Here is a 26,304-nt window from a genome sequence, read left to right as displayed (position 1 = left end):
GAATACAGTCTTCGAGAGAACAGGCATTGGTTAAAAACGACCCACAATACGACAGAACCTATGAGGACGTAACGGGCGACAATGGACCCAGTAACCTAATTTATTGATCATTGCGAAGTGACTACGGATACTACACGGTATTACATACGAAAAAAACAAAACCAACAGACAAAAATGAAATAAGCGGTAGAGTTATAAAAAAAATAAAAAAGTGGTTAAAAAAACATAAAAAAAATGAACATGGATAAGGCGAAAATAAAAAAAGAAGTGGCTGGGATAAAAAAAAAAAAAGTGGCTAGGATACCTAAAAAAAAAAAAAAAAAGTAGTGTAGCGGTTATCACGTCTGCTTCACACGCAGAAGGTCCCCGGTTCGATCCCGGGCGGGAACAGTATTTTCCTGCCTATGTCGTATTGTCCTCCAATGAGCCACGTCGTGTGTGGATCTGCTGCATGTCCCTTCGTTTTGCAAGTACCACATTTATTGAATTTTTTAGTTACGATGGCAACATCACTACAAGTTGTCTGTGAAGAAAGGTGCACACAAGCAGTTTCCGTGGTGTAGCGGTTATCACGTCTGCCTAACACGCAGAAGGTCCCCGGTTCGATCCCGGGCGGAAACACTTTTTCATCACTTTAAGCAAGACTTACTAACATGCATCTGCTACCATCTGTACCCGAAACCTTCGTAATCGCCTTCACGCGTCGGACCAGAGTGTCAATTGCTCACATCAAATAAGAAATTCATTTGATATTGACGGCGAGCTTTTTGCGATCAATCAGCCACTGACGCGCGATCAGTTTGCACGAAACGCTAGGGCTCGTCCGGGATTTGAACCCGGGACCTCCTGCACCCTAAGCAGGAATCATACCCCTAGACCAACGAGCCCTGTGACACAGCGAATGCCAATTATTCCAGTCCCTCGATTTCGTCCAGTTTGCCCTGGAAGTCTCGTGTAGGCTGGCGGGATGGGGGCGGCGCGAATTCCCGGGCTATTGGCATCTACATGTAGAGCTGCCGCTGGGCGCGCACTTCCTGCTGCTAAGGAGGTGATTGTTTTTGCTGATGTGACTTGCAATAACGACTGCGCGAAACGCCGCTATCTCGTTCGGGATGCTACGGCAGACACTCTCTATTGCACCCCGAAGTCTTCTTGAGCCCTCGGCTGTGATGGGTTTCAGGCTGTCAAGAGAACTATGGTGTGTGCATGCGCGCACGAGAGAAAGGTTGAAGCGTCTTCGAGTATACAATGATGGACGCGTCGTGTCCGTCGTTTCCGTAGTGTAGCGGTTATCACGTCTGCTTCACACGCAGAAGGTCCCCGGTTCGATCCCGGGCGGGAACAGTATTTTCCTGCCTATGTCGTATTGTCCTCCAATGAGCCACGTCGTGTGTGGATCTGCTGCATGTCCCTTCGTTTTGCAAGTACCACATTTATTGAATTTTTTAGTTACGATGGCAACATCACTACAAGTTGTCTGTGAAGTAAGGTACACACAAGCAGTTTCCGTGGTGTAGCGGTTATCACGTCTGCCTAACACGCAGAAGGTCCCCGGTTCGATCCCGGGCGGAAACACTTTTTCATCACTTTAAGCAAGACTTACTAACATGCATCTGCTACCATCTGTACCCGAAACCTTCGTAATCGCCTTCACGCGTCGGACCAGAGTGTCAATTGCTCACATCAAATAAGAAATTCATTTGATATTGACGGCGAGCTTTTTGCGATCACTCAGCCACTGACGCGCGATCAGTTTGCACGAAACGCTAGGGCTCGTCCGGGATTTGAACCCGGGACCTCCTGCACCCTAAGCAGGAATCATACCCCTAGACCAACGAGCCCTGTGACACAGCGAATGCCAATTATTCCAGTCCCTCGATTTCGTCCAGTTTGCCCTGGAAGTCTCGTGTAGGCTGGCGGGATGGGGGCGGCGCGAATTCCCGGGCTATTGGCATCTACATGTAGAGCTGCCGCTGGGCGCGCACTTCCTGCTGCTAAGGAGGTGATTGTTTTTGCTGATGTGACTTGCAATAACGACTGCGCGAAACGCCGCTATCTCGTTCGGGATGCTACGGCAGACACTCTCTATTGCACCCCGAAGTCTTCTTGAGCCCTCGGCTGTGATGGGTTTCAGGCTGTCAAGAGAACTATGGTGTGTGCATGCGCGCACGAGAGAAAGGTTGAAGCGTCTTCGAGTATACAATGATGGACGCGTCGTGTCCGTCGTTTCCGTAGTGTAGCGGTTATCACGTCTGCTTCACACGCAGAAGGTCCCCGGTTCGATCCCGGGCGGGAACAGTATTTTCCTGCCTATGTCGTATTGTCCTCCAATGAGCCACGTCGTGTGTGGATCTGCTGCATGTCCCTTCGTTTTGCAAGTACCACATTTATTGAATTTTTTAGTTACGATGGCAACATCACTACAAGTTGTCTGTGAAGTAAGGTGCACACAAGCAGTTTCCGTGGTGTAGCGGTTATCACGTCTGCCTAACACGCAGAAGGTCCCCGGTTCGATCCCGGGCGGAAACACTTTTTCATCACTTTAAGCAAGACTTACTAACATGCATCTGCTACCATCTGTACCCGAAACCTTCGTAATCGCCTTCACGCGTCGGACCAGAGTGTCAATTGCTCACATCAAATAAGAAATTCATTTGATATTGACGGCGAGCTTTTTGCGATCACTCAGCCACTGACGCGCGATCAGTTTGCACGAAACGCTAGGGCTCGTCCGGGATTTGAACCCGGGACCTCCTGCACCCTAAGCAGGAATCATACCCCTAGACCAACGAGCCCTGTGACACAGCGAATGCCAATTATTCCAGTCCCTCGATTTCGTCCAGTTTGCCCTGGAAGTCTCGTGTAGGCTGGCGGGATGGGGGCGGCGCGAATTCCCGGGCTATTGGCATCTACATGTAGAGCTGCCGCTGGGCGCGCACTTCCTGCTGCTAAGGAGGTGATTGTTTTTGCTGATGTGACTTGCAATAACGACTGCGCGAAACGCCGCTATCTCGTTCGGGATGCTACGGCAGACACTCTCTATTGCACCCCGAAGTCTTCTTGAGCCCTCGGCTGTGATGGGTTTCAGGCTGTCAAGAGAACTATGGTGTGTGCATGCGCGCACGAGAGAAAGGTTGAAGCGTCTTCGAGTATACAATGATGGACGCGTCGTGTCCGTCGTTTCCGTAGTGTAGCGGTTATCACGTCTGCTTCACACGCAGAAGGTCCCCGGTTCGATCCCGGGCGGGAACAGTATTTTCCTGCCTATGTCGTATTGTCCTCCAATGAGCCACGTCGTGTGTGGATCTGCTGCATGTCCCTTCGTTTTGCAAGTACCACATTTATTGAATTTTTTAGTTACGATGGCAACATCACTACAAGTTGTCTGTGAAGTAAGGTGCACACAAGCAGTTTCCGTGGTGTAGCGGTTATCACGTCTGCCTAACACGCAGAAGGTCCCCGGTTCGATCCCGGGCGGAAACACTTTTTCATCACTTTAAGCAAGACTTACTAACATGCATCTGCTACCATCTGTACCCGAAACCTTCGTAATCGCCTTCACGCGTCGGACCAGAGTGTCAATTGCTCACATCAAATAAGAAATTCATTTGATATTGACGGCGAGCTTTTTGCGATCACTCAGCCACTGACGCGCGATCAGTTTGCACGAAACGCTAGGGCTCGTCCGGGATTTGAACCCGGGACCTCCTGCACCCTAAGCAGGAATCATACCCCTAGACCAACGAGCCCTGTGACACAGCGAATGCCAATTATTCCAGTCCCTCGATTTCGTCCAGTTTGCCCTGGAAGTCTCGTGTAGGCTGGCGGGATGGGGGCGGCGCGAATTCCCGGGCTATTGGCATCTACATGTAGAGCTGCCGCTGGGCGCGCACTTCCTGCTGCTAAGGAGGTGATTGTTTTTGCTGATGTGACTTGCAATAACGACTGCGCGAAACGCCGCTATCTCGTTCGGGATGCTACGGCAGACACTCTCTATTGCACCCCGAAGTCTTCTTGAGCCCTCGGCTGTGATGGGTTTCAGGCTGTCAAGAGAACTATGGTGTGTGCATGCGCGCACGAGAGAAAGGTTGAAGCGTCTTCGAGTATACAATGATGGACGCGTCGTGTCCGTCGTTTCCGTAGTGTAGCGGTTATCACGTCTGCTTCACACGCAGAAGGTCCCCGGTTCGATCCCGGGCGGGAACAGTATTTTCCTGCCTATGTCGTATTGTCCTCCAATGAGCCACGTCGTGTGTGGATCTGCTGCATGTCCCTTCGTTTTGCAAGTACCACATTTATTGAATTTTTTAGTTACGATGGCAACATCACTACAAGTTGTCTGTGAAGTAAGGTGCACACAAGCAGTTTCCGTGGTGTAGCGGTTATCACGTCTGCCTAACACGCAGAAGGTCCCCGGTTCGATCCCGGGCGGAAACACTTTTTCATCACTTTAAGCAAGACTTACTAACATGCATCTGCTACCATCTGTACCCGAAACCTTCGTAATCGCCTTCACGCGTCGGACCAGAGTGTCAATTGCTCACATCAAATAAGAAATTCATTTGATATTGACGGCGAGCTTTTTGCGATCACTCAGCCACTGACGCGCGATCAGTTTGCACGAAACGCTAGGGCTCGTCCGGGATTTGAACCCGGGACCTCCTGCACCCTAAGCAGGAATCATACCCCTAGACCAACGAGCCCTGTGACACAGCGAATGCCAATTATTCCAGTCCCTCGATTTCGTCCAGTTTGCCCTGGAAGTCTCGTGTAGGCTGGCGGGATGGGGGCGGCGCGAATTCCCGGGCTATTGGCATCTACATGTAGAGCTGCCGCTGGGCGCGCACTTCCTGCTGCTAAGGAGGTGATTGTTTTTGCTGATGTGACTTGCAATAACGACTGCGCGAAACGCCGCTATCTCGTTCGGGATGCTACGGCAGACACTCTCTATTGCACCCCGAAGTCTTCTTGAGCCCTCGGCTGTGATGGGTTTCAGGCTGTCAAGAGAACTATGGTGTGTGCATGCGCGCACGAGAGAAAGGTTGAAGCGTCTTCGAGTATACAATGATGGACGCGTCGTGTCCGTCGTTTCCGTAGTGTAGCGGTTATCACGTCTGCTTCACACGCAGAAGGTCCCCGGTTCGATCCCGGGCGGGAACAGTATTTTCCTGCCTATGTCGTATTGTCCTCCAATGAGCCACGTCGTGTGTGGATCTGCTGCATGTCCCTTCGTTTTGCAAGTACCACATTTATTGAATTTTTTAGTTACGATGGCAACATCACTACAAGTTGTCTGTGAAGTAAGGTGCACACAAGCAGTTTCCGTGGTGTAGCGGTTATCACGTCTGCCTAACACGCAGAAGGTCCCCGGTTCGATCCCGGGCGGAAACACTTTTTCATCACTTTAAGCAAGACTTACTAACATGCATCTGCTACCATCTGTACCCGAAACCTTCGTAATCGCCTTCACGCGTCGGACCAGAGTGTCAATTGCTCACATCAAATAAGAAATTCATTTGATATTGACGGCGAGCTTTTTGCGATCACTCAGCCACTGACGCGCGATCAGTTTGCACGAAACGCTAGGGCTCGTCCGGGATTTGAACCCGGGACCTCCTGCACCCTAAGCAGGAATCATACCCCTAGACCAACGAGCCCTGTGACACAGCGAATGCCAATTATTCCAGTCCCTCGATTTCGTCCAGTTTGCCCTGGAAGTCTCGTGTAGGCTGGCGGGATGGGGGCGGCGCGAATTCCCGGGCTATTGGCATCTACATGTAGAGCTGCCGCTGGGCGCGCACTTCCTGCTGCTAAGGAGGTGATTGTTTTTGCTGATGTGACTTGCAATAACGACTGCGCGAAACGCCGCTATCTCGTTCGGGATGCTACGGCAGACACTCTCTATTGCACCCCGAAGTCTTCTTGAGCCCTCGGCTGTGATGGGTTTCAGGCTGTCAAGAGAACTATGGTGTGTGCATGCGCGCACGAGAGAAAGGTTGAAGCGTCTTCGAGTATACAATGATGGACGCGTCGTGTCCGTCGTTTCCGTAGTGTAGCGGTTATCACGTCTGCTTCACACGCAGAAGGTCCCCGGTTCGATCCCGGGCGGGAACAGTATTTTCCTGCCTATGTCGTATTGTCCTCCAATGAGCCACGTCGTGTGTGGATCTGCTGCATGTCCCTTCGTTTTGCAAGTACCACATTTATTGAATTTTTTAGTTACGATGGCAACATCACTACAAGTTGTCTGTGAAGTAAGGTGCACACAAGCAGTTTCCGTGGTGTAGCGGTTATCACGTCTGCCTAACACGCAGAAGGTCCCCGGTTCGATCCCGGGCGGAAACACTTTTTCATCACTTTAAGCAAGACTTACTAACATGCATCTGCTACCATCTGTACCCGAAACCTTCGTAATCGCCTTCACGCGTCGGACCAGAGTGTCAATTGCTCACATCAAATAAGAAATTCATTTGATATTGACGGCGAGCTTTTTGCGATCACTCAGCCACTGACGCGCGATCAGTTTGCACGAAACGCTAGGGCTCGTCCGGGATTTGAACCCGGGACCTCCTGCACCCTAAGCAGGAATCATACCCCTAGACCAACGAGCCCTGTGACACAGCGAATGCCAATTATTCCAGTCCCTCGATTTCGTCCAGTTTGCCCTGGAAGTCTCGTGTAGGCTGGCGGGATGGGGGCGGCGCGAATTCCCGGGCTATTGGCATCTACATGTAGAGCTGCCGCTGGGCGCGCACTTCCTGCTGCTAAGGAGGTGATTGTTTTTGCTGATGTGACTTGCAATAACGACTGCGCGAAACGCCGCTATCTCGTTCGGGATGCTACGGCAGACACTCTCTATTGCACCCCGAAGTCTTCTTGAGCCCTCGGCTGTGATGGGTTTCAGGCTGTCAAGAGAACTATGGTGTGTGCATGCGCGCACGAGAGAAAGGTTGAAGCGTCTTCGAGTATACAATGATGGACGCGTCGTGTCCGTCGTTTCCGTAGTGTAGCGGTTATCACGTCTGCTTCACACGCAGAAGGTCCCCGGTTCGATCCCGGGCGGGAACAGTATTTTCCTGCCTATGTCGTATTGTCCTCCAATGAGCCACGTCGTGTGTGGATCTGCTGCATGTCCCTTCGTTTTGCAAGTACCACATTTATTGAATTTTTTAGTTACGATGGCAACATCACTACAAGTTGTCTGTGAAGTAAGGTGCACACAAGCAGTTTCCGTGGTGTAGCGGTTATCACGTCTGCCTAACACGCAGAAGGTCCCCGGTTCGATCCCGGGCGGAAACACTTTTTCATCACTTTAAGCAAGACTTACTAACATGCATCTGCTACCATCTGTACCCGAAACCTTCGTAATCGCCTTCACGCGTCGGACCAGAGTGTCAATTGCTCACATCAAATAAGAAATTCATTTGATATTGACGGCGAGCTTTTTGCGATCACTCAGCCACTGACGCGCGATCAGTTTGCACGAAACGCTAGGGCTCGTCCGGGATTTGAACCCGGGACCTCCTGCACCCTAAGCAGGAATCATACCCCTAGACCAACGAGCCCTGTGACACAGCGAATGCCAATTATTCCAGTCCCTCGATTTCGTCCAGTTTGCCCTGGAAGTCTCGTGTAGGCTGGCGGGATGGGGGCGGCGCGAATTCCCGGGCTATTGGCATCTACATGTAGAGCTGCCGCTGGGCGCGCACTTCCTGCTGCTAAGGAGGTGATTGTTTTTGCTGATGTGACTTGCAATAACGACTGCGCGAAACGCCGCTATCTCGTTCGGGATGCTACGGCAGACACTCTCTATTGCACCCCGAAGTCTTCTTGAGCCCTCGGCTGTGATGGGTTTCAGGCTGTCAAGAGAACTATGGTGTGTGCATGCGCGCACGAGAGAAAGGTTGAAGCGTCTTCGAGTATACAATGATGGACGCGTCGTGTCCGTCGTTTCCGTAGTGTAGCGGTTATCACGTCTGCTTCACACGCAGAAGGTCCCCGGTTCGATCCCGGGCGGGAACAGTATTTTCCTGCCTATGTCGTATTGTCCTCCAATGAGCCACGTCGTGTGTGGATCTGCTGCATGTCCCTTCGTTTTGCAAGTACCACATTTATTGAATTTTTTAGTTACGATGGCAACATCACTACAAGTTGTCTGTGAAGTAAGGTGCACACAAGCAGTTTCCGTGGTGTAGCGGTTATCACGTCTGCCTAACACGCAGAAGGTCCCCGGTTCGATCCCGGGCGGAAACACTTTTTCATCACTTTAAGCAAGACTTACTAACATGCATCTGCTACCATCTGTACCCGAAACCTTCGTAATCGCCTTCACGCGTCGGACCAGAGTGTCAATTGCTCACATCAAATAAGAAATTCATTTGATATTGACGGCGAGCTTTTTGCGATCACTCAGCCACTGACGCGCGATCAGTTTGCACGAAACGCTAGGGCTCGTCCGGGATTTGAACCCGGGACCTCCTGCACCCTAAGCAGGAATCATACCCCTAGACCAACGAGCCCTGTGACACAGCGAATGCCAATTATTCCAGTCCCTCGATTTCGTCCAGTTTGCCCTGGAAGTCTCGTGTAGGCTGGCGGGATGGGGGCGGCGCGAATTCCCGGGCTATTGGCATCTACATGTAGAGCTGCCGCTGGGCGCGCACTTCCTGCTGCTAAGGAGGTGATTGTTTTTGCTGATGTGACTTGCAATAACGACTGCGCGAAACGCCGCTATCTCGTTCGGGATGCTACGGCAGACACTCTCTATTGCACCCCGAAGTCTTCTTGAGCCCTCGGCTGTGATGGGTTTCAGGCTGTCAAGAGAACTATGGTGTGTGCATGCGCGCACGAGAGAAAGGTTGAAGCGTCTTCGAGTATACAATGATGGACGCGTCGTGTCCGTCGTTTCCGTAGTGTAGCGGTTATCACGTCTGCTTCACACGCAGAAGGTCCCCGGTTCGATCCCGGGCGGGAACAGTATTTTCCTGCCTATGTCGTATTGTCCTCCAATGAGCCACGTCGTGTGTGGATCTGCTGCATGTCCCTTCGTTTTGCAAGTACCACATTTATTGAATTTTTTAGTTACGATGGCAACATCACTACAAGTTGTCTGTGAAGTAAGGTGCACACAAGCAGTTTCCGTGGTGTAGCGGTTATCACGTCTGCCTAACACGCAGAAGGTCCCCGGTTCGATCCCGGGCGGAAACACTTTTTCATCACTTTAAGCAAGACTTACTAACATGCATCTGCTACCATCTGTACCCGAAACCTTCGTAATCGCCTTCACGCGTCGGACCAGAGTGTCAATTGCTCACATCAAATAAGAAATTCATTTGATATTGACGGCGAGCTTTTTGCGATCACTCAGCCACTGACGCGCGATCAGTTTGCACGAAACGCTAGGGCTCGTCCGGGATTTGAACCCGGGACCTCCTGCACCCTAAGCAGGAATCATACCCCTAGACCAACGAGCCCTGTGACACAGCGAATGCCAATTATTCCAGTCCCTCGATTTCGTCCAGTTTGCCCTGGAAGTCTCGTGTAGGCTGGCGGGATGGGGGCGGCGCGAATTCCCGGGCTATTGGCATCTACATGTAGAGCTGCCGCTGGGCGCGCACTTCCTGCTGCTAAGGAGGTGATTGTTTTTGCTGATGTGACTTGCAATAACGACTGCGCGAAACGCCGCTATCTCGTTCGGGATGCTACGGCAGACACTCTCTATTGCACCCCGAAGTCTTCTTGAGCCCTCGGCTGTGATGGGTTTCAGGCTGTCAAGAGAACTATGGTGTGTGCATGCGCGCACGAGAGAAAGGTTGAAGCGTCTTCGAGTATACAATGATGGACGCGTCGTGTCCGTCGTTTCCGTAGTGTAGCGGTTATCACGTCTGCTTCACACGCAGAAGGTCCCCGGTTCGATCCCGGGCGGGAACAGTATTTTCCTGCCTATGTCGTATTGTCCTCCAATGAGCCACGTCGTGTGTGGATCTGCTGCATGTCCCTTCGTTTTGCAAGTACCACATTTATTGAATTTTTTAGTTACGATGGCAACATCACTACAAGTTGTCTGTGAAGTAAGGTACACACAAGCAGTTTCCGTGGTGTAGCGGTTATCACGTCTGCCTAACACGCAGAAGGTCCCCGGTTCGATCCCGGGCGGAAACACTTTTTCATCACTTTAAGCAAGACTTACTAACATGCATCTGCTACCATCTGTACCCGAAACCTTCGTAATCGCCTTCACGCGTCGGACCAGAGTGTCAATTGCTCACATCAAATAAGAAATTCATTTGATATTGACGGCGAGCTTTTTGCGATCACTCAGCCACTGACGCGCGATCAGTTTGCACAAAACGCTAGGGCTCGTCCGGGATTTGAACCCGGGACCTCCTGCACCCTAAGCAGGAATCATACCCCTAGACCAACGAGCCCTGTGACACAGCGAATGCCAATTATTCCAGTCCCTCGATTTCGTCCAGTTTGCCCTGGAAGTCTCGTGTAGGCTGGCGGGATGGGGGCGGCGCGAATTCCCGGGCTATTGGCATCTACATGTAGAGCTGCCGCTGGGCGCGCACTTCCTGCTGCTAAGGAGGTGATTGTTTTTGCTGATGTGACTTGCAATAACGACTGCGCGAAACGCCGCTATCTCGTTCGGGATGCTACGGCAGACACTCTCTATTGCACCCCGAAGTCTTCTTGAGCCCTCGGCTGTGATGGGTTTCAGGCTGTCAAGAGAACTATGGTGTGTGCATGCGCGCACGAGAGAAAGGTTGAAGCGTCTTCGAGTATACAATGATGGACGCGTCGTGTCCGTCGTTTCCGTAGTGTAGCGGTTATCACGTCTGCTTCACACGCAGAAGGTCCCCGGTTCGATCCCGGGCGGGAACAGTATTTTCCTGCCTATGTCGTATTGTCCTCCAATGAGCCACGTCGTGTGTGGATCTGCTGCATGTCCCTTCGTTTTGCAAGTACCACATTTATTGAATTTTTTAGTTACGATGGCAACATCACTACAAGTTGTCTGTGAAGTAAGGTGCACACAAGCAGTTTCCGTGGTGTAGCGGTTATCACGTCTGCCTAACACGCAGAAGGTCCCCGGTTCGATCCCGGGCGGAAACACTTTTTCATCACTTTAAGCAAGACTTACTAACATGCATCTGCTACCATCTGTACCCGAAACCTTCGTAATCGCCTTCACGCGTCGGACCAGAGTGTCAATTGCTCACATCAAATAAGAAATTCATTTGATATTGACGGCGAGCTTTTTGCGATCACTCAGCCACTGACGCGCGATCAGTTTGCACGAAACGCTAGGGCTCGTCCCGGATTTGAACCCGGGACCTCCTGCACCCTAAGCAGGAATCATACCCCTAGACCAACGAGCCCTGTGACACAGCGAATGCCAATTATTCCAGTCCCTCGATTTCGTCCAGTTTGCCCTGGAAGTCTCGTGTAGGCTGGCGGGATGGGGGCGGCGCGAATTCCCGGGCTATTGGCATCTACATGTAGAGCTGCCGCTGGGCGCGCACTTCCTGCTGCTAAGGAGGTGATTGTTTTTGCTGATGTGACTTGCAATAACGACTGCGCGAAACGCCGCTATCTCGTTCGGGATGCTACGGCAGACACTCTCTATTGCACCCCGAAGTCTTCTTGAGCCCTCGGCTGTGATGGGTTTCAGGCTGTCAAGAGAACTATGGTGTGTGCATGCGCGCACGAGAGAAAGGTTGAAGCGTCTTCGAGTATACAATGATGGACGCGTCGTGTCCGTCGTTTCCGTAGTGTAGCGGTTATCACGTCTGCTTCACACGCAGAAGGTCCCCGGTTCGATCCCGGGCGGGAACAGTATTTTCGTGCCTATGTCGTATTGTCCTCCAATGAGCCACGTCGTGTGTGGATCTGCTGCATGTCCCTTCGTTTTGCAAGTACCACATTTATTGAATTTTTTAGTTACGATGGCAACATCACTACAAGTTGTCTGTGAAGTAAGGTGCACACAAGCAGTTTCCGTGGTGTAGCGGTTATCACGTCTGCCTAACACGCAGAAGGTCCCCGGTTCGATCCCGGGCGGAAACACTTTTTCATCACTTTAAGCAAGACTTACTAACATGCATCTGCTACCATCTGTACCCGAAACCTTCGTAATCGCCTTCACGCGTCGGACCAGAGTGTCAATTGCTCACATCAAATAAGAAATTCATTTGATATTGACGGCGAGCTTTTTGCGATCACTCAGCCACTGACGCGCGATCAGTTTGCACGAAACGCTAGGGCTCGTCCCGGATTTGAACCCGGGACCTCCTGCACCCTAAGCAGGAATCATACCCCTAGACCAACGAGCCCTGTGACACAGCGAATGCCAATTATTCCAGTCCCTCGATTTCGTCCAGTTTGCCCTGGAAGTCTCGTGTAGGCTGGCGGGATGGGGGCGGCGCGAATTCCCGGGCTATTGGCATCTACATGTAGAGCTGCCGCTGGGCGCGCACTTCCTGCTGCTAAGGAGGTGATTGTTTTTGCTGATGTGACTTGCAATAACGACTGCGCGAAACGCCGCTATCTCGTTCGGGATGCTACGGCAGACACTCTCTATTGCACCCCGAAGTCTTCTTGAGCCCTCGGCTGTGATGGGTTTCAGGCTGTCAAGAGAACTATGGTGTGTGCATGCGCGCACGAGAGAAAGGTTGAAGCGTCTTCGAGTATACAATGATGGACGCGTTGTGTCCGTCGTTTCCGTAGTGTAGCGGTTATCACGTCTGCTTCACACGCAGAAGGTCCCCGGTTCGATCCCGGGCGGGAACAGTATTTTCCTGCCTATGTCGTATTGTCCTCCAATGAGCCACGTCGTGTGTGGATCTGCTGCATGTCCCTTCGTTTTGCAAGTACCACATTTATTGAATTTTTTAGTTACGATGGCAACATCACTACAAGTTGTCTGTGAAGTAAGGTGCACACAAGCAGTTTCCGTGGTGTAGCGGTTATCACGTCTGCCTAACACGCAGAAGGTCCCCGGTTCGATCCCGGGCGGAAACACTTTTTCATCACTTTAAGCAAGACTTACTAACATGCATCTGCTACCATCTGTACCCGAAACCTTCGTAATCGCCTTCACGCGTCGGACCAGAGTGTCAATTGCTCACATCAAATAAGAAATTCATTTGATATTGACGGCGAGCTTTTTGCGATCACTCAGCCACTGACGCGCGATCAGTTTGCACAAAACGCTAGGGCTCGTCCGGGATTTGAACCCGGGACCTCCTGCACCCTAAGCAGGAATCATACCCCTAGACCAACGAGCCCTGTGACACAGCGAATGCCAATTATTCCAGTCCCTCGATTTCGTCCAGTTTGCCCTGGAAGTCTCGTGTAGGCTGGCGGGATGGGGGCGGCGCGAATTCCCGGGCTATTGGCATCTACATGTAGAGCTGCCGCTGGGCGCGCACTTCCTGCTGCTAAGGAGGTGATTGTTTTTGCTGATGTGACTTGCAATAACGACTGCGCGAAACGCCGCTATCTCGTTCGGGATGCTACGGCAGACACTCTCTATTGCACCCCGAAGTCTTCTTGAGCCCTCGGCTGTGATGGGTTTCAGGCTGTCAAGAGAACTATGGTGTGTGCATGCGCGCACGAGAGAAAGGTTGAAGCGTCTTCGAGTATACAATGATGGACGCGTCGTGTCCGTCGTTTCCGTAGTGTAGCGGTTATCACGTCTGCTTCACACGCAGAAGGTCCCCGGTTCGATCCCGGGCGGGAACAGTATTTTCCTGCCTATGTCGTATTGTCCTCCAATGAGCCACGTCGTGTGTGGATCTGCTGCATGTCCCTTCGTTTTGCAAGTACCACATTTATTGAATTTTTTAGTTACGATGGCAACATCACTACAAGTTGTCTGTGAAGTAAGGTGCACACAAGCAGTTTCCGTGGTGTAGCGGTTATCACGTCTGCCTAACACGCAGAAGGTCCCCGGTTCGATCCCGGGCGGAAACACTTTTTCATCACTTTAAGCAAGACTTACTAACATGCATCTGCTACCATCTGTACCCGAAACCTTCGTAATCGCCTTCACGCGTCGGACCAGAGTGTCAATTGCTCACATCAAATAAGAAATTCATTTGATATTGACGGCGAGCTTTTTGCGATCACTCAGCCACTGACGCGCGATCAGTTTGCACGAAACGCTAGGGCTCGTCCCGGATTTGAACCCGGGACCTCCTGCACCCTAAGCAGGAATCATACCCCTAGACCAACGAGCCCTGTGACACAGCGAATGCCAATTATTCCAGTCCCTCGATTTCGTCCAGTTTGCCCTGGAAGTCTCGTGTAGGCTGGCGGGATGGGGGCGGCGCGAATTCCCGGGCTATTGGCATCTACATGTAGAGCTGCCGCTGGGCGCGCACTTCCTGCTGCTAAGGAGGTGATTGTTTTTGCTGATGTGACTTGCAATAACGACTGCGCGAAACGCCGCTATCTCGTTCGGGATGCTACGGCAGACACTCTCTATTGCACCCCGAAGTCTTCTTGAGCCCTCGGCTGTGATGGGTTTCAGGCTGTCAAGAGAACTATGGTGTGTGCATGCGCGCACGAGAGAAAGGTTGAAGCGTCTTCGAGTATACAATGATGGACGCGTCGTGTCCGTCGTTTCCGTAGTGTAGCGGTTATCACGTCTGCTTCACACGCAGAAGGTCCCCGGTTCGATCCCGGGCGGGAACAGTATTTTCGTGCCTATGTCGTATTGTCCTCCAATGAGCCACGTCGTGTGTGGATCTGCTGCATGTCCCTTCGTTTTGCAAGTACCACATTTATTGAATTTTTTAGTTACGATGGCAACATCACTACAAGTTGTCTGTGAAGTAAGGTGCACACAAGCAGTTTCCGTGGTGTAGCGGTTATCACGTCTGCCTAACACGCAGAAGGTCCCCGGTTCGATCCCGGGCGGAAACACTTTTTCATCACTTTAAGCAAGACTTACTAACATGCATCTGCTACCATCTGTACCCGAAACCTTCGTAATCGCCTTCACGCGTCGGACCAGAGTGTCAATTGCTCACATCAAATAAGAAATTCATTTGATATTGACGGCGAGCTTTTTGCGATCACTCAGCCACTGACGCGCGATCAGTTTGCACGAAACGCTAGGGCTCGTCCCGGATTTGAACCCGGGACCTCCTGCACCCTAAGCAGGAATCATACCCCTAGACCAACGAGCCCTGTGACACAGCGAATGCCAATTATTCCAGTCCCTCGATTTCGTCCAGTTTGCCCTGGAAGTCTCGTGTAGGCTGGCGGGATGGGGGCGGCGCGAATTCCCGGGCTATTGGCATCTACATGTAGAGCTGCCGCTGGGCGCGCACTTCCTGCTGCTAAGGAGGTGATTGTTTTTGCTGATGTGACTTGCAATAACGACTGCGCGAAACGCCGCTATCTCGTTCGGGATGCTACGGCAGACACTCTCTATTGCACCCCGAAGTCTTCTTGAGCCCTCGGCTGTGATGGGTTTCAGGCTGTCAAGAGAACTATGGTGTGTGCATGCGCGCACGAGAGAAAGGTTGAAGCGTCTTCGAGTATACAATGATGGACGCGTTGTGTCCGTCGTTTCCGTAGTGTAGCGGTTATCACGTCTGCTTCACACGCAGAAGGTCCCCGGTTCGATCCCGGGCGGGAACAGTATTTTCCTGCCTATGTCGTATTGTCCTCCAATGAGCCACGTCGTGTGTGGATCTGCTGCATGTCCCTTCGTTTTGCAAGTACCACATTTATTGAATTTTTTAGTTACGATGGCAACATCACTACAAGTTGTCTGTGAAGTAAGGTGCACACAAGCAGTTTCCGTGGTGTAGCGGTTATCACGTCTGCCTAACACGCAGAAGGTCCCCGGTTCGATCCCGGGCGGAAACACTTTTTCATCACTTTAAGCAAGACTTACTAACATGCATCTGCTACCATCTGTACCCGAAACCTTCGTAATCGCCTTCACGCGTCGGACCAGAGTGTCAATTGCTCACATCAAATAAGAAATTCATTTGATATTGACGGCGAGCTTTTTGCGATCACTCAGCCACTGACGCGCGATCAGTTTGCACAAAACGCTAGGGCTCGTCCGGGATTTGAACCCGGGACCTCCTGCACCCTAAGCAGGAATCATACCCCTAGACCAACGAGCCCTGTGACACAGCGAATGCCAATTATTCCAGTCCCTCGATTTCGTCCAGTTTGCCCTGGAAGTCTCGTGTAGGCTGGCGGGATGGGGGCGGCGCGAATTCCCGGGCTATTGGCATCTACATGTAGAGCTGCCGCTGGGCGCGCACTTCCTGCTGCTAAGGAGGTGATTGTTTTTGCTGATGTGACTTGCAATAACGACTGCGCGAAACGCCGCTATCTCGTTCGGGATGCTACGGCAGACACTCTCTATTGCACCCCGAAGTCTTCTTGAGCCCTCGGCTGTGATGGGTTTCAGGCTGTCAAGAGAACTATGGTGTGTGCATGCGCGCACGAGAGAAAGGTTGAAGCGTCTTCGAGTATACAATGATGGACGCGTCGTGTCCGTCGTTTCCGTAGTGTAGCGGTTATCACGTCTGCTTCACACGCAGAAGGTCCCCGGTTCGATCCCGGGCGGGAACAGTATTTTCCTGCCTATGTCGTATTGTCCTCCAATGAGCCACGTCGTGTGTGGATCTGCTGCATGTCCCTTCGTTTTGCAAGTACCACATTTATTGAATTTTTTAGTTACGATGGCAACATCACTACAAGTTGTCTGTGAAGTAAGGTGCACACAAGCAGTTTCCGTGGTGTAGCGGTTATCACGTCTGCCTAACACGCAGAAGGTCCCCGGTTCGATCCCGGGCGGAAACACTTTTTCATCACTTTAAGCAAGACTTACTAACATGCATCTGCTACCATCTGTACCCGAAACCTTCGTAATCGCCTTCACGCGTCGGACCAGAGTGTCAATTGCTCACATCAAATAAGAAATTCATTTGATATTGACGGCGAGCTTTTTGCGATCACTCAGCCACTGACGCGCGATCAGTTTGCACGAAACGCTAGGGCTCGTCCGGGATTTGAACCCGGGACCTCCTGCACCCTAAGCAGGAATCATACCCCTAGACCAACGAGCCCTGTGACACAGCGAATGCCAATTATTCCAGTCCCTCGATTTCGTCCAGTTTGCCCTGGAAGTCTCGTGTAGGCTGGCGGGATGGGGGCGGCGCGAATTCCCGGGCTATTGGCATCTACATGTAGAGCTGCCGCTGGGCGCGCACTTCCTGCTGCTAAGGAGGTGATTGTTTTTGCTGATGTGACTTGCAATAACGACTGCGCGAAACGCCGCTATCTCGTTCGGGATGCTACGGCAGACACTCTCTATTGCACCCCGAAGTCTTCTTGAGCCCTCGGCTGTGATGGGTTTCAGGCTGTCAAGAGAACTATGGTGTGTGCATGCGCGCACGAGAGAAAGGTTGAAGCGTTTTCGAGTATACAATGATGGACGCGTCGTGTCCGTCGTTTCCGTAGTGTAGCGGTTATCACGTCTGCTTCACACGCAGAAGGTCCCCGGTTCGATCCCGGGCGGGAACAGTATTGTAGTTTCCGTGGTGTAGCGGTTATCACGTCCTCAGTTCCGCCGCAGCAGCGGCCGTGTGCAGACGTGCCGGAGTGCTCGCTCCGCGCGTGTTTGTCGGCGCTTGCAGCAGTTGTGGGCCTTGTGAGTACATCATGGCCTTTGCCATGGATGATCAGTTACGCCGTTACACGTTGCGTTTCCAATTCCCGTTCGGTTTTGCCCGACCACATGTCTACGAATTAGTCGATTTTTTCTTCGACAGATTGGGTCTTAAAGACGAGGAAGTTTTAGGATTTTCATACGATTTTCTGGCGAATGCCGTTTACGTGAAACTTGTTAATGACGAGCCTTGTTTACGTGTAATGGACTCAACTAAGGGTACTGCCGAGTTCGTTAATTCCGATGGTGAAATTTGTAAAGTTGTTGTTAACCATGCTGGGTTAGGCCTGCGCACGGTCCGTATATTCAACCTACCATTTGAAATTGACCTTGAACGAATTCGGCAATGTCTGTCCCAGTATGGGAACGTATTAGAAATTCACCAAGAGCAGTGGAGTGGCCTTAAACACTTTAATGTGGATAATGGTGTCAGGGTAGCGCGAATTGACCTATCTAAGCATATCCCGTCGAATGTCGTGGTACAAGGCTTCCGAGCACTCGTTATGTACGAGGGGCAACCACGTACATGTGTACTTTGTGGCTCCCCGGACCATATGAAGGCCGCGTGTCCCCGTGCTAAACCAGTGCGTCGTGTTTTACGACAACGTGATGCCCTTGCAGCTGGGCCGGATGGCAATAAGCCGACGTATGCCGAGAGCCTAGTCGGTCCGTCTGTCGTTAGCGCGCCACAGCGGCACGCGACTGAGGTTGTGCCTGACGTGCCCGCCGCCGGTGTAAACACCGCTACGCCGAGCCGGATGCCCGTAGCTTTTGACGTGGAAACCTATGCAAACGACGGGGCCGGAAATTCGCGCCCTTCCGATGCTGGCGTGGTCCGTGTGGAACTTCCGCCGCGGTTGCCCGATCAACAGATGCTCCCAGCTGTGGAGAGTCTTACACCTGCGGACTCTGGTGACCAGCCGCGAGTTTCCCATCCCCTTGACGTGTCTTCTCCAGTCAGCGCAGTTTCCGGCAAAGTACTGTCTCCCACGGGAGCTACCCCTACCGCTGCGAATTCTGACAACAACGAACAAGTCGAGGACACCCGTCCTCAGAAGAAAGGACGACAAAAGAAATCGGTCCGTAAGCAGAGTGAAGAGGAAACTCGTACTCTCGAACAGAAACTGCAGCGTACTATCAAGCAGTTCCGGACGGATGAATGTGAGAGAATCGTCACGGACGATGGAGTACAGGTCGTGCAGCATTCAGAGGAGGCCGATATGGGGATGCATGTCGACAGTTCTGGACCCGATGCATTTATGGATACCGCTCACTCGCCGGGGTCGAGCAGGCAGCCTTCCTGGGCTGACGATACGCAATAACATGGCACCACCCCTTCTTATGCGGGATTACAAAATTGCAACTGCTAATATACATCGAATAACGTCTGATGTAAAATTAAAATGTTTGACTGACTATCTGTATGCCGCCGATATAGATATCGTTTTCCTACAAGAAGTCGTCACACCCAAGGTCGGGAATGTCACAGGCTATGAGGCCATCATCAATATCGGCGATGAGGCAGGGACTGCAATTTTGTACAAAGCGGGCATCACTTGTAGACCTCGAGCGATTTTAGAAACGGGAAGAGGGATTGTCGTACAATTCGAAGATTTGCTTCTGATCAACGTCTATGCCCCGACTGGATCTACAGGCCGAAGGGATAGGAGTGTTTTTTATCGCGATGAAATTGTGCCATTATTATCCTGTGGTTGTTCGAAGATTTTATTTGGCGGCGATTTTAATTGTGTTGTACGCAGAGAAGACCAGTGTCCGAATTTTAATTTTTGTTTGGAGTTGCGAGATTTAATTGATGGGTTGAACTTACAAGATACCTGGTGCTCACTTCGCCCGCAGGTGACCGGATATACTTATGTTACCACTGCCTCCGCTAGTCGTCTGGATAGGTTTTATGTATCTACAGACATTTTAAGCGCTGCCAGGGATTGTGAAATATGGCCTGTTAATTTTAGCGACCACTGTGCGTATCACATTACGCTTAGGCACGTCTCGCAGAAAACCTTTTTGGGTCGAGGCGTATGGCAACTGAACGTCGCACTGTTGGACGACGGCGACCTGAAGAAGGATCTTATTGCAACGTGGCAATGGTGCCTCCAGCGACGACAAAGATATAGGGAGCGTGTTGATTGGTGGACGGAGCTAGTAAAACCACGCATAAAGAAATGTATTTGTCAGTTTGCCAGGGCCAAGGCGTACTGGAAGAAACAGACGTTGGAATTTTATTTTACCGCTCTCCGCCAGTTGTATCACGATTCCTCTGCACTGCCTGGCAATCTCCTTCGCATCAAACGTACCAAAGCCAAAATCACCGCATTGGTTCGTGAGTCTCTGGCAGGAGCCCAAGTCAGGGCACGCGCTTTCGATGACACCTTTAACGAGTCAGCGTCCTTGTACCACATCATACGGGAAGCTAAAAGAGGCAGACAAAAAATCATTACTCAACTGACAGATGACGATGGTCGTGTTTATGATGAGCAAGGCGAGCTTAAGACTTTTATTCGGAATCATTTCAGGCAACTTTACTCACTGCCTGACACAGATGTAGAGGCGGGAGAGGATTTTTTGTCTAACATTACAGCATCGGTGGATCCGGACGACCACGCACAGCTCCTGGCCAACATAACTAACTTCGAAGTGAAGTCCATCATTACGTCTGCGGCGAAAGGAAAAGCTGCAGGATCAGACGGTTTGCCGGTTGAATTTTATCTTCGGTATTGGGATATTTTCGGCGACGAACTGACTCTCATGTATAATGAATTGTTAACGAATACTGCTTTTCCATCGCAGTTCACTGAGGGCCTGATAGTCTTAGTCTCCAAACCGTCACAGGGGACTTCACTCAATAACTTACGACCAATCACCCTGCTCAATGCAGATTTCAAAATCTTTACTAGGATTCTGAATGCCAGACTTAAGCCAGTCCTCAGTAAAGTGCTTGGTTCATATCACATGAACGTGGTTCCTGGTCGATCAATGATAGACGCCCTGTGCGAATACCGAGATATTGCCTATTTGACTTGGATTTGCAAGACCACGTTGGCAATAGTCTTCTTTGACTTCGACAAGGCATTTGATAGGACCAACCATGGATTTCTGTTCAGAACGCTGGATAAACTGGGTTTCAACCAGCATTTCGTACAGATACTAAGGAACTGTATCTGCAATACGACTTCCCGCGTCAAATTCAACGGCCAGTTAACAGCCCCTGTGCCCATTCAACAAGGTTTGCGACAAGGGTGCCCGCTTTCTACGACTCTTTTCGCCATTGCTATCGAGCCACTACTGAAGACGTTTTGCGTCACCTTACCGGGTCTTCAAACGCTGAATACAAAGACAGTCTGTCATGCCTATGCGGACGATATCAGCGTCCTTATCAACAACGACGAAGAGTTCGATACCGTGCGACGGCTTGTCCACCGGTATGCCAGCGCCTGCGGTGCACGCCTTAACGAACGGAAATCCAAAGTCTTGCATTTAGGTCCGCAGGCTCGCTTCGCGAACACCTTTTGGCTAGAGGCAACCAACCAGCTCAAGCACCTTGGTTTGATTCTCACTCCGAATCCACGGGAAATGGTAAGAGTGAATTGGGAACAGAAGCTCAACGTCCTTCGAGCTTTGATTCGAGAGCACAATATGCGGTCTTTAGACAGGATTCAGAGAGCACATTTCGTCAATTATTATGTTCTCAGCAAGATTTACCATGTTGCCGCTGTTCTCCCTATTCCTACTGATATTGCTAACAGAATTTTAGCCCTTGCAGGCTGGTACATTTGGCGAGGTAATATTTTTAAAGTCGCTTTCAAGGCTACCGCTTTACCTCGATATAAGGGTGGTCTAGCCCTTAAAGATGTTGAATTACAGTGCTCAGCGATTTTTCTCGCTCGAACATCAAGGATCTTACGATGTCGTCAGACAGGTCTTACAGCGCGTCTATTCCAGCAGTTACGACCACCGGATATGACGCCACCGATAAATGTTGGACATATCCATCCCGAGCTCGTTCATATTCGCCGATATTACGTGGAGTTCAGCTATGTGCATCAACACCTGCAACCATTCACTGCTGCGGCTGTCTACAGTGTATTTACGAATCGGCAACAGAATAACTCTATAGAAATGAAGTATCCTGGCAAGGACTGGCAACAAATTTGGATGAATATCAGCACTCCCCTTCTTCGTTCCCGAGTTCGTTCCGTGTGGTATGATGTTGTGAACGAGGTGATGCCCACGGGGGAGAAATTGTGTAAGATCCACTTACGGCCTACACCGACTTGCGACACATGTGGCCATGTGGAAACATTGCAACACATCTTATACTGCCGAGATCAGACGCAAATCTGGAATTGGACGAGAATGAAACTGGCTCTTATTAATAGAACGACGCCATCCGCAATACAACTGCGAGATATATTCCACCCTGACTGGAAATTATTTCCGAAATCTAAAAATAATAGCTATACCTGGTTAATTGGACAATATCTATATTATATGTTGACGATTAAAACGCCTACACTTTCTGATTTTCATATGTATCTTACTGCCGAATATTACGCGATCAAACGATTACGAAAGTATAAAGAAAAATTTCAGAATTTTCTCACCGTTGCTTTGAATGATGGGAAGCTTTAAGTGTGCGAACCAATGGTTACGATCATTGATTTTTATTTCTTTCTTCTATTATCAGGGTATCTATTGCTATTTCTCAGGACTCCACTGCTTCATAGGCGGTACAATGTTGCCCCTAAGGTCAAAGAGAAGCAGCATGAAACAGGATGCCAAACTTGTGGAGCCAGTATTTATTTCTGTTTTTTTTACGTTACCCAGAAGAGAAGTATAGCTTAATTTGACGAAGTTTAACACAGACGAGGCAGTATTTCTTTGTAGATACCCATCATTCTTCTAACGAACCTATATTTTTCTATTTATTATTACGGTGCTGAAAGAGAAACCTCTGATCTTGTTGTTTTTGTCTCCACCAACTCAAGGAACACACAATAGTACACAGTTACTTTTAGTCAATAACTGCAAGAAAACAGCACGGCGGTAATCTCGGCGAACATACTCTCAACGCTAAGAGATGACAACTTCAATCATGCCTTCAGGAAACTGAAACATTGACGAATGGAGAACGACACGGAAACAGTCATGCCATTACTAAGTGAAGACGAGCTTGAGAAGTAGTGATACTGAGGTCTACCACGGCAAAAAAAAAATAAAAACAAAAAAATAAAAAATAAATAAATAAATAAAAACATAAAAAAAACTAATAAAAAAAAAACAAAAAAAAACACTAACAAAGCGCAAAAAAAAAAAAAAAAAAAAAAAAAAGTGGTGTAGCGGTTATCACGTCTGCCTAACACGCAGAAGGTCCCCGGTTCGATCCCGGGCGGAAACACTTTTTCATCACTTTAAGCAAGACTTACTAACATGCATCTGCTACCATCTGTACCCGAAACCTTCGTAATCGCCTTCACGCGTCGGACCAGAGTGTCAATTGCTCACATCAAATAAGAAATTCATTTGATATTGACGGCGAGCTTTTTGCGATCACTCAGCCACTGACGCGCGATCAGTTTGCACAAAACGCTAGGGCTCGTCCGGGATTTGAACCCGGGACCTCCTGCACCCTAAGCAGGAATCATACCCCTAGACCAACGAGCCCTGTGACACAGCGAATGCCAATTATTCCAGTCCCTCGATTTCGTCCAGTTTGCCCTGGAAGTCTCGTGTAGGCTGGCGGGATGGGGGCGGCGCGAATTCCCGGGCTATTGGCATCTACATGTAGAGCTGCCGCTGGGCGCGCACTTCCTGCTGCTAAGGAGGTGATTGTTTTTGCTGATGTGACTTGCAATAACGACTGCGCGAAACGCCGCTATCTCGTTCGGGATGCTACGGCAGACACTCTCTATTGCACCCCAAAGTCTTCTTGAGCCCTCGGCTGTGATGGGTTTCAGGCTGTCAAGAGAACTATGGTGTGTGCATGCGCGCACGAGAGAAAGGTTGAAGCGTTTTCGAGTATACAATGATGGACGCGTCGTGTCCGTCGTTTCCGTAGTGTAGCGGTTATCACGTCTGCTTCACACGCAGAAGGTCCCCGGTTCGATCCCGGGCGGGAACAGTATTTTCCTGCCTATGTCGTATTGTCCTCCAATGAGCCACGTCGTGTGTGGATCTGCTGCATGTCCCTTCGTTTTGCAAGTACCACATTTATTGAATTTTTTAGTTACGATGGCAACATCACTACAAGTTGTCTGTGAAGTAAGGTGCACACAAGCAGTTTCCGTGGTGTAGCGGTTATCACGTCTGCCTAACACGCAGAAGGTCCCCGGTTCGATCCCGGGCGGAAACACTTTTTCATCACTTTAAGCAAGACTTACTAACATGCATCTGCTACCATCTGTACCCGAAACCTTCGTAATCGCCTTCACGCGTCGGACCAGAGTGTCAATTGCTCACATCAAATAAGAAATTCATTTGATATTGACGGCGAGCTTTTTGCGATCACTCAGCCACTGACGCGCGATCAGTTTGCACAAAACGCTAGGGCTCGTCCGGGATTTGAACCCGGGACCTCCTGCACCCTAAGCAGGAATCATACCCCTAGACCAACGAGCCCTGTGACACAGCGAATGCCAATTATTCCAGTCCCTCGATTTCGTCCAGTTTGCCCTGGAAGTCTCGTGTAGGCTGGCGGGATGGGGGCGGCGCGAATTCCCGGGCTATTGGCATCTACATGTAGAGCTGCCGCTGGGCGCGCACTTCCTGCTGCTAAGGAGGTGATTGTTTTTGCTGATGTGACTTGCAATAACGACTGCGCGAAACGCCGCTATCTCGTTCGGGATGCTACGGCAGACACTCTCTATTGCACCCCGAAGTCTTCTTGAGCCCTCGGCTGTGATGGGTTTCAGGCTGTCAAGAGAACTATGGTGTGTGCATGCGCGCACGAGAGAAAGGTTGAAGCGTTTTCGAGTATACAATGATGGACGCGTCGTGTCCGTCGTTTCCGTAGTGTAGCGGTTATCACGTCTGCTTCACACGCAGAAGGTCCCCGGTTCGATCCCGGGCGGGAACAGTATTTTCCTGCCTATGTCGTATTGTCCTCCAATGAGCCACGTCGTGTGTGGATCTGCTGCATGTCCCTTCGTTTTGCAAGTACCACATTTATTGAATTTTTTAGTTACGATGGCAACATCACTACAAGTTGTCTGTGAAGTAAGGCGCACACAAGCAGTTTCTGTGGTGTAGCGGTTATCACGTCTGCCTAACACGCAGAAGGTCCCCGGTTCGATCCCGGGCGGAAACACTTTTTCATCACTTTAAGCAAGACTTACTAACATGCATCTGCTACCATCTGTACCCGAAACCTTCGTAATCGCCTTCACGCGTCGGACCAGAGTGTCAATTGCTCACATCAAATAAGAAATTCATTTGATATTGACGGCGAGCTTTTTGCGATCACTCAGCCACTGACGCGCGATCAGTTTGCACAAAACGCTAGGGCTCGTCCGGGATTTGAACCCGGGACCTCCTGCACCCTAAGCAGGAATCATACCCCTAGACCAACGAGCCCTGTGACACAGCGAATGCCAATTATTCCAGTCCCTCGATTTCGTCCAGTTTGCCCTGGAAGTCTCGTGTAGGCTGGCGGGATGGGGGCGGCGCGAATTCCCGGGCTATTGGCATCTACATGTAGAGCTGCCGCTGGGCGCGCACTTCCTGCTGCTAAGGAGGTGATTGTTTTTGCTGATGTGACTTGCAATAACGACTGCGCGAAACGCCGCTATCTCGTTCGGGATGCTACGGCAGACACTCTCTATTGCACCCCGAAGTCTTCTTGAGCCCTCGGCTGTGATGGGTTTCAGGCTGTCAAGAGAACTATGGTGTGTGCATGCGCGCACGAGAGAAAGGTTGAAGCGTTTTCGAGTATACAATGATGGACGCGTCGTGTCCGTCGTTTCCGTAGTGTAGCGGTTATCACGTCTGCTTCACACGCAGAAGGTCCCCGGTTCGATCCCGGGCGGGAACAGTATTTTCCTGCCTATGTCGTATTGTCCTCCAATGAGCCACGTCGTGTGTGGATCTGCTGCATGTCCCTTCGTTTTGCAAGTACCACATTTATTGAATTTTTTAGTTACGATGGCAACATCACTACAAGTTGTCTGTGAAGTAAGGTGCACACAAGCAGTTTCCGTGGTGTAGCGGTTATCACGTCTGCCTAACACGCAGAAGGTCCCCGGTTCGATCCCGGGCGGAAACACTTTTTCATCACTTTAAGCAAGACTTACTAACATGCATCTGCTACCATCTGTACCCGAAACCTTCGTAATCGCCTTCACGCGTCGGACCAGAGTGTCAATTGCTCACATCAAATAAGAAATTCATTTGATATTGACGGCGAGCTTTTTGCGATCACTCAGCCACTGACGCGCGATCAGTTTGCACAAAACGCTAGGGCTCGTCCGGGATTTGAACCCGGGACCTCCTGCACCCTAAGCAGGAATCATACCCCTAGACCAACGAGCCCTGTGACACAGCGAATGCCAATTATTCCAGTCCCTCGATTTCGTCCAGTTTGC

At 50.6% G+C, this 26,304-nt stretch overlaps 64 non-coding genes across 64 annotated transcripts; 42 read left to right on the top strand and 22 right to left on the bottom strand.

Annotated features, from left to right (window-relative positions):
• The first annotated feature begins 548 nt into the window (after positions 1–548).
• Trnav-aac (transfer RNA valine (anticodon AAC)) lies at positions 549–621 on the top strand. Its single transcript has one exon. It is a non-coding gene; the product is annotated as a tRNA-Val (tRNA).
• A 194-nt stretch (positions 622–815) lies between these two features.
• Trnap-agg (transfer RNA proline (anticodon AGG)) lies at positions 816–887 on the bottom strand. The gene has a single exon. It is a non-coding gene; the product is annotated as a tRNA-Pro (tRNA).
• Positions 888–1,271: 384 nt separating this feature from the next.
• Positions 1,272–1,344, top strand: Trnav-cac (transfer RNA valine (anticodon CAC)). The gene has a single exon. It is a non-coding gene; the product is annotated as a tRNA-Val (tRNA).
• Positions 1,345–1,502: 158 nt separating this feature from the next.
• On the top strand, positions 1,503–1,575 carry Trnav-aac (transfer RNA valine (anticodon AAC)). The gene has a single exon. It is a non-coding gene; the product is annotated as a tRNA-Val (tRNA).
• A 194-nt stretch (positions 1,576–1,769) lies between these two features.
• On the bottom strand, positions 1,770–1,841 carry Trnap-agg (transfer RNA proline (anticodon AGG)). The gene has a single exon. It is a non-coding gene; the product is annotated as a tRNA-Pro (tRNA).
• A 384-nt stretch (positions 1,842–2,225) lies between these two features.
• Positions 2,226–2,298, top strand: Trnav-cac (transfer RNA valine (anticodon CAC)). The gene has a single exon. It is a non-coding gene; the product is annotated as a tRNA-Val (tRNA).
• Positions 2,299–2,456: 158 nt separating this feature from the next.
• Trnav-aac (transfer RNA valine (anticodon AAC)) lies at positions 2,457–2,529 on the top strand. Its single transcript has one exon. It is a non-coding gene; the product is annotated as a tRNA-Val (tRNA).
• A 194-nt stretch (positions 2,530–2,723) lies between these two features.
• Positions 2,724–2,795, bottom strand: Trnap-agg (transfer RNA proline (anticodon AGG)). Its single transcript has one exon. It is a non-coding gene; the product is annotated as a tRNA-Pro (tRNA).
• Positions 2,796–3,179: 384 nt separating this feature from the next.
• Positions 3,180–3,252, top strand: Trnav-cac (transfer RNA valine (anticodon CAC)). Its single transcript has one exon. It is a non-coding gene; the product is annotated as a tRNA-Val (tRNA).
• A 158-nt stretch (positions 3,253–3,410) lies between these two features.
• On the top strand, positions 3,411–3,483 carry Trnav-aac (transfer RNA valine (anticodon AAC)). Its single transcript has one exon. It is a non-coding gene; the product is annotated as a tRNA-Val (tRNA).
• Positions 3,484–3,677: 194 nt separating this feature from the next.
• On the bottom strand, positions 3,678–3,749 carry Trnap-agg (transfer RNA proline (anticodon AGG)). Its single transcript has one exon. It is a non-coding gene; the product is annotated as a tRNA-Pro (tRNA).
• Positions 3,750–4,133: 384 nt separating this feature from the next.
• Trnav-cac (transfer RNA valine (anticodon CAC)) lies at positions 4,134–4,206 on the top strand. Its single transcript has one exon. It is a non-coding gene; the product is annotated as a tRNA-Val (tRNA).
• A 158-nt stretch (positions 4,207–4,364) lies between these two features.
• On the top strand, positions 4,365–4,437 carry Trnav-aac (transfer RNA valine (anticodon AAC)). The gene has a single exon. It is a non-coding gene; the product is annotated as a tRNA-Val (tRNA).
• A 194-nt stretch (positions 4,438–4,631) lies between these two features.
• On the bottom strand, positions 4,632–4,703 carry Trnap-agg (transfer RNA proline (anticodon AGG)). Its single transcript has one exon. It is a non-coding gene; the product is annotated as a tRNA-Pro (tRNA).
• A 384-nt stretch (positions 4,704–5,087) lies between these two features.
• Positions 5,088–5,160, top strand: Trnav-cac (transfer RNA valine (anticodon CAC)). Its single transcript has one exon. It is a non-coding gene; the product is annotated as a tRNA-Val (tRNA).
• A 158-nt stretch (positions 5,161–5,318) lies between these two features.
• On the top strand, positions 5,319–5,391 carry Trnav-aac (transfer RNA valine (anticodon AAC)). Its single transcript has one exon. It is a non-coding gene; the product is annotated as a tRNA-Val (tRNA).
• A 194-nt stretch (positions 5,392–5,585) lies between these two features.
• On the bottom strand, positions 5,586–5,657 carry Trnap-agg (transfer RNA proline (anticodon AGG)). The gene has a single exon. It is a non-coding gene; the product is annotated as a tRNA-Pro (tRNA).
• A 384-nt stretch (positions 5,658–6,041) lies between these two features.
• Trnav-cac (transfer RNA valine (anticodon CAC)) lies at positions 6,042–6,114 on the top strand. Its single transcript has one exon. It is a non-coding gene; the product is annotated as a tRNA-Val (tRNA).
• A 158-nt stretch (positions 6,115–6,272) lies between these two features.
• Trnav-aac (transfer RNA valine (anticodon AAC)) lies at positions 6,273–6,345 on the top strand. The gene has a single exon. It is a non-coding gene; the product is annotated as a tRNA-Val (tRNA).
• A 194-nt stretch (positions 6,346–6,539) lies between these two features.
• Positions 6,540–6,611, bottom strand: Trnap-agg (transfer RNA proline (anticodon AGG)). The gene has a single exon. It is a non-coding gene; the product is annotated as a tRNA-Pro (tRNA).
• A 384-nt stretch (positions 6,612–6,995) lies between these two features.
• Positions 6,996–7,068, top strand: Trnav-cac (transfer RNA valine (anticodon CAC)). Its single transcript has one exon. It is a non-coding gene; the product is annotated as a tRNA-Val (tRNA).
• Positions 7,069–7,226: 158 nt separating this feature from the next.
• On the top strand, positions 7,227–7,299 carry Trnav-aac (transfer RNA valine (anticodon AAC)). Its single transcript has one exon. It is a non-coding gene; the product is annotated as a tRNA-Val (tRNA).
• Positions 7,300–7,493: 194 nt separating this feature from the next.
• Positions 7,494–7,565, bottom strand: Trnap-agg (transfer RNA proline (anticodon AGG)). Its single transcript has one exon. It is a non-coding gene; the product is annotated as a tRNA-Pro (tRNA).
• Positions 7,566–7,949: 384 nt separating this feature from the next.
• Positions 7,950–8,022, top strand: Trnav-cac (transfer RNA valine (anticodon CAC)). Its single transcript has one exon. It is a non-coding gene; the product is annotated as a tRNA-Val (tRNA).
• A 158-nt stretch (positions 8,023–8,180) lies between these two features.
• On the top strand, positions 8,181–8,253 carry Trnav-aac (transfer RNA valine (anticodon AAC)). The gene has a single exon. It is a non-coding gene; the product is annotated as a tRNA-Val (tRNA).
• A 194-nt stretch (positions 8,254–8,447) lies between these two features.
• Positions 8,448–8,519, bottom strand: Trnap-agg (transfer RNA proline (anticodon AGG)). The gene has a single exon. It is a non-coding gene; the product is annotated as a tRNA-Pro (tRNA).
• A 384-nt stretch (positions 8,520–8,903) lies between these two features.
• On the top strand, positions 8,904–8,976 carry Trnav-cac (transfer RNA valine (anticodon CAC)). The gene has a single exon. It is a non-coding gene; the product is annotated as a tRNA-Val (tRNA).
• A 158-nt stretch (positions 8,977–9,134) lies between these two features.
• On the top strand, positions 9,135–9,207 carry Trnav-aac (transfer RNA valine (anticodon AAC)). The gene has a single exon. It is a non-coding gene; the product is annotated as a tRNA-Val (tRNA).
• Positions 9,208–9,401: 194 nt separating this feature from the next.
• Positions 9,402–9,473, bottom strand: Trnap-agg (transfer RNA proline (anticodon AGG)). The gene has a single exon. It is a non-coding gene; the product is annotated as a tRNA-Pro (tRNA).
• Positions 9,474–9,857: 384 nt separating this feature from the next.
• On the top strand, positions 9,858–9,930 carry Trnav-cac (transfer RNA valine (anticodon CAC)). Its single transcript has one exon. It is a non-coding gene; the product is annotated as a tRNA-Val (tRNA).
• A 158-nt stretch (positions 9,931–10,088) lies between these two features.
• Positions 10,089–10,161, top strand: Trnav-aac (transfer RNA valine (anticodon AAC)). Its single transcript has one exon. It is a non-coding gene; the product is annotated as a tRNA-Val (tRNA).
• A 194-nt stretch (positions 10,162–10,355) lies between these two features.
• Positions 10,356–10,427, bottom strand: Trnap-agg (transfer RNA proline (anticodon AGG)). The gene has a single exon. It is a non-coding gene; the product is annotated as a tRNA-Pro (tRNA).
• A 384-nt stretch (positions 10,428–10,811) lies between these two features.
• On the top strand, positions 10,812–10,884 carry Trnav-cac (transfer RNA valine (anticodon CAC)). Its single transcript has one exon. It is a non-coding gene; the product is annotated as a tRNA-Val (tRNA).
• Positions 10,885–11,042: 158 nt separating this feature from the next.
• Positions 11,043–11,115, top strand: Trnav-aac (transfer RNA valine (anticodon AAC)). The gene has a single exon. It is a non-coding gene; the product is annotated as a tRNA-Val (tRNA).
• Positions 11,116–11,309: 194 nt separating this feature from the next.
• Positions 11,310–11,381, bottom strand: Trnap-agg (transfer RNA proline (anticodon AGG)). The gene has a single exon. It is a non-coding gene; the product is annotated as a tRNA-Pro (tRNA).
• A 384-nt stretch (positions 11,382–11,765) lies between these two features.
• Trnav-cac (transfer RNA valine (anticodon CAC)) lies at positions 11,766–11,838 on the top strand. The gene has a single exon. It is a non-coding gene; the product is annotated as a tRNA-Val (tRNA).
• A 158-nt stretch (positions 11,839–11,996) lies between these two features.
• Positions 11,997–12,069, top strand: Trnav-aac (transfer RNA valine (anticodon AAC)). Its single transcript has one exon. It is a non-coding gene; the product is annotated as a tRNA-Val (tRNA).
• Positions 12,070–12,263: 194 nt separating this feature from the next.
• Trnap-agg (transfer RNA proline (anticodon AGG)) lies at positions 12,264–12,335 on the bottom strand. Its single transcript has one exon. It is a non-coding gene; the product is annotated as a tRNA-Pro (tRNA).
• A 384-nt stretch (positions 12,336–12,719) lies between these two features.
• On the top strand, positions 12,720–12,792 carry Trnav-cac (transfer RNA valine (anticodon CAC)). The gene has a single exon. It is a non-coding gene; the product is annotated as a tRNA-Val (tRNA).
• A 158-nt stretch (positions 12,793–12,950) lies between these two features.
• On the top strand, positions 12,951–13,023 carry Trnav-aac (transfer RNA valine (anticodon AAC)). Its single transcript has one exon. It is a non-coding gene; the product is annotated as a tRNA-Val (tRNA).
• A 194-nt stretch (positions 13,024–13,217) lies between these two features.
• On the bottom strand, positions 13,218–13,289 carry Trnap-agg (transfer RNA proline (anticodon AGG)). The gene has a single exon. It is a non-coding gene; the product is annotated as a tRNA-Pro (tRNA).
• A 384-nt stretch (positions 13,290–13,673) lies between these two features.
• Positions 13,674–13,746, top strand: Trnav-cac (transfer RNA valine (anticodon CAC)). The gene has a single exon. It is a non-coding gene; the product is annotated as a tRNA-Val (tRNA).
• Positions 13,747–13,904: 158 nt separating this feature from the next.
• On the top strand, positions 13,905–13,977 carry Trnav-aac (transfer RNA valine (anticodon AAC)). The gene has a single exon. It is a non-coding gene; the product is annotated as a tRNA-Val (tRNA).
• Positions 13,978–14,171: 194 nt separating this feature from the next.
• Trnap-agg (transfer RNA proline (anticodon AGG)) lies at positions 14,172–14,243 on the bottom strand. The gene has a single exon. It is a non-coding gene; the product is annotated as a tRNA-Pro (tRNA).
• Positions 14,244–14,627: 384 nt separating this feature from the next.
• On the top strand, positions 14,628–14,700 carry Trnav-cac (transfer RNA valine (anticodon CAC)). Its single transcript has one exon. It is a non-coding gene; the product is annotated as a tRNA-Val (tRNA).
• Positions 14,701–14,858: 158 nt separating this feature from the next.
• Trnav-aac (transfer RNA valine (anticodon AAC)) lies at positions 14,859–14,931 on the top strand. Its single transcript has one exon. It is a non-coding gene; the product is annotated as a tRNA-Val (tRNA).
• Positions 14,932–15,125: 194 nt separating this feature from the next.
• On the bottom strand, positions 15,126–15,197 carry Trnap-agg (transfer RNA proline (anticodon AGG)). Its single transcript has one exon. It is a non-coding gene; the product is annotated as a tRNA-Pro (tRNA).
• A 384-nt stretch (positions 15,198–15,581) lies between these two features.
• Trnav-cac (transfer RNA valine (anticodon CAC)) lies at positions 15,582–15,654 on the top strand. The gene has a single exon. It is a non-coding gene; the product is annotated as a tRNA-Val (tRNA).
• A 158-nt stretch (positions 15,655–15,812) lies between these two features.
• On the top strand, positions 15,813–15,885 carry Trnav-aac (transfer RNA valine (anticodon AAC)). Its single transcript has one exon. It is a non-coding gene; the product is annotated as a tRNA-Val (tRNA).
• A 194-nt stretch (positions 15,886–16,079) lies between these two features.
• On the bottom strand, positions 16,080–16,151 carry Trnap-agg (transfer RNA proline (anticodon AGG)). The gene has a single exon. It is a non-coding gene; the product is annotated as a tRNA-Pro (tRNA).
• A 384-nt stretch (positions 16,152–16,535) lies between these two features.
• On the top strand, positions 16,536–16,608 carry Trnav-cac (transfer RNA valine (anticodon CAC)). The gene has a single exon. It is a non-coding gene; the product is annotated as a tRNA-Val (tRNA).
• Positions 16,609–16,766: 158 nt separating this feature from the next.
• On the top strand, positions 16,767–16,839 carry Trnav-aac (transfer RNA valine (anticodon AAC)). The gene has a single exon. It is a non-coding gene; the product is annotated as a tRNA-Val (tRNA).
• A 194-nt stretch (positions 16,840–17,033) lies between these two features.
• On the bottom strand, positions 17,034–17,105 carry Trnap-agg (transfer RNA proline (anticodon AGG)). Its single transcript has one exon. It is a non-coding gene; the product is annotated as a tRNA-Pro (tRNA).
• Positions 17,106–17,489: 384 nt separating this feature from the next.
• Positions 17,490–17,562, top strand: Trnav-cac (transfer RNA valine (anticodon CAC)). The gene has a single exon. It is a non-coding gene; the product is annotated as a tRNA-Val (tRNA).
• A 5,755-nt stretch (positions 17,563–23,317) lies between these two features.
• Trnap-agg (transfer RNA proline (anticodon AGG)) lies at positions 23,318–23,389 on the bottom strand. The gene has a single exon. It is a non-coding gene; the product is annotated as a tRNA-Pro (tRNA).
• Positions 23,390–23,773: 384 nt separating this feature from the next.
• On the top strand, positions 23,774–23,846 carry Trnav-cac (transfer RNA valine (anticodon CAC)). Its single transcript has one exon. It is a non-coding gene; the product is annotated as a tRNA-Val (tRNA).
• A 158-nt stretch (positions 23,847–24,004) lies between these two features.
• On the top strand, positions 24,005–24,077 carry Trnav-aac (transfer RNA valine (anticodon AAC)). The gene has a single exon. It is a non-coding gene; the product is annotated as a tRNA-Val (tRNA).
• Positions 24,078–24,271: 194 nt separating this feature from the next.
• Trnap-agg (transfer RNA proline (anticodon AGG)) lies at positions 24,272–24,343 on the bottom strand. Its single transcript has one exon. It is a non-coding gene; the product is annotated as a tRNA-Pro (tRNA).
• Positions 24,344–24,727: 384 nt separating this feature from the next.
• On the top strand, positions 24,728–24,800 carry Trnav-cac (transfer RNA valine (anticodon CAC)). Its single transcript has one exon. It is a non-coding gene; the product is annotated as a tRNA-Val (tRNA).
• Positions 24,801–24,958: 158 nt separating this feature from the next.
• Positions 24,959–25,031, top strand: Trnav-aac (transfer RNA valine (anticodon AAC)). The gene has a single exon. It is a non-coding gene; the product is annotated as a tRNA-Val (tRNA).
• A 194-nt stretch (positions 25,032–25,225) lies between these two features.
• Positions 25,226–25,297, bottom strand: Trnap-agg (transfer RNA proline (anticodon AGG)). The gene has a single exon. It is a non-coding gene; the product is annotated as a tRNA-Pro (tRNA).
• A 384-nt stretch (positions 25,298–25,681) lies between these two features.
• Trnav-cac (transfer RNA valine (anticodon CAC)) lies at positions 25,682–25,754 on the top strand. The gene has a single exon. It is a non-coding gene; the product is annotated as a tRNA-Val (tRNA).
• Positions 25,755–25,912: 158 nt separating this feature from the next.
• Trnav-aac (transfer RNA valine (anticodon AAC)) lies at positions 25,913–25,985 on the top strand. The gene has a single exon. It is a non-coding gene; the product is annotated as a tRNA-Val (tRNA).
• A 194-nt stretch (positions 25,986–26,179) lies between these two features.
• Trnap-agg (transfer RNA proline (anticodon AGG)) lies at positions 26,180–26,251 on the bottom strand. The gene has a single exon. It is a non-coding gene; the product is annotated as a tRNA-Pro (tRNA).
• Positions 26,252–26,304: the final 53 nt, after the last annotated feature.

This window comes from Schistocerca nitens, chromosome 2, assembly GCF_023898315.1.
Source record: "Schistocerca nitens isolate TAMUIC-IGC-003100 chromosome 2, iqSchNite1.1, whole genome shotgun sequence".
NCBI classification, from domain to species: domain Eukaryota; kingdom Metazoa; phylum Arthropoda; class Insecta; order Orthoptera; family Acrididae; genus Schistocerca; species Schistocerca nitens.
The sequence above is the reverse complement of the archived record's forward strand: the minus strand, read 5'-3'. Positions and strand labels throughout refer to the sequence as shown.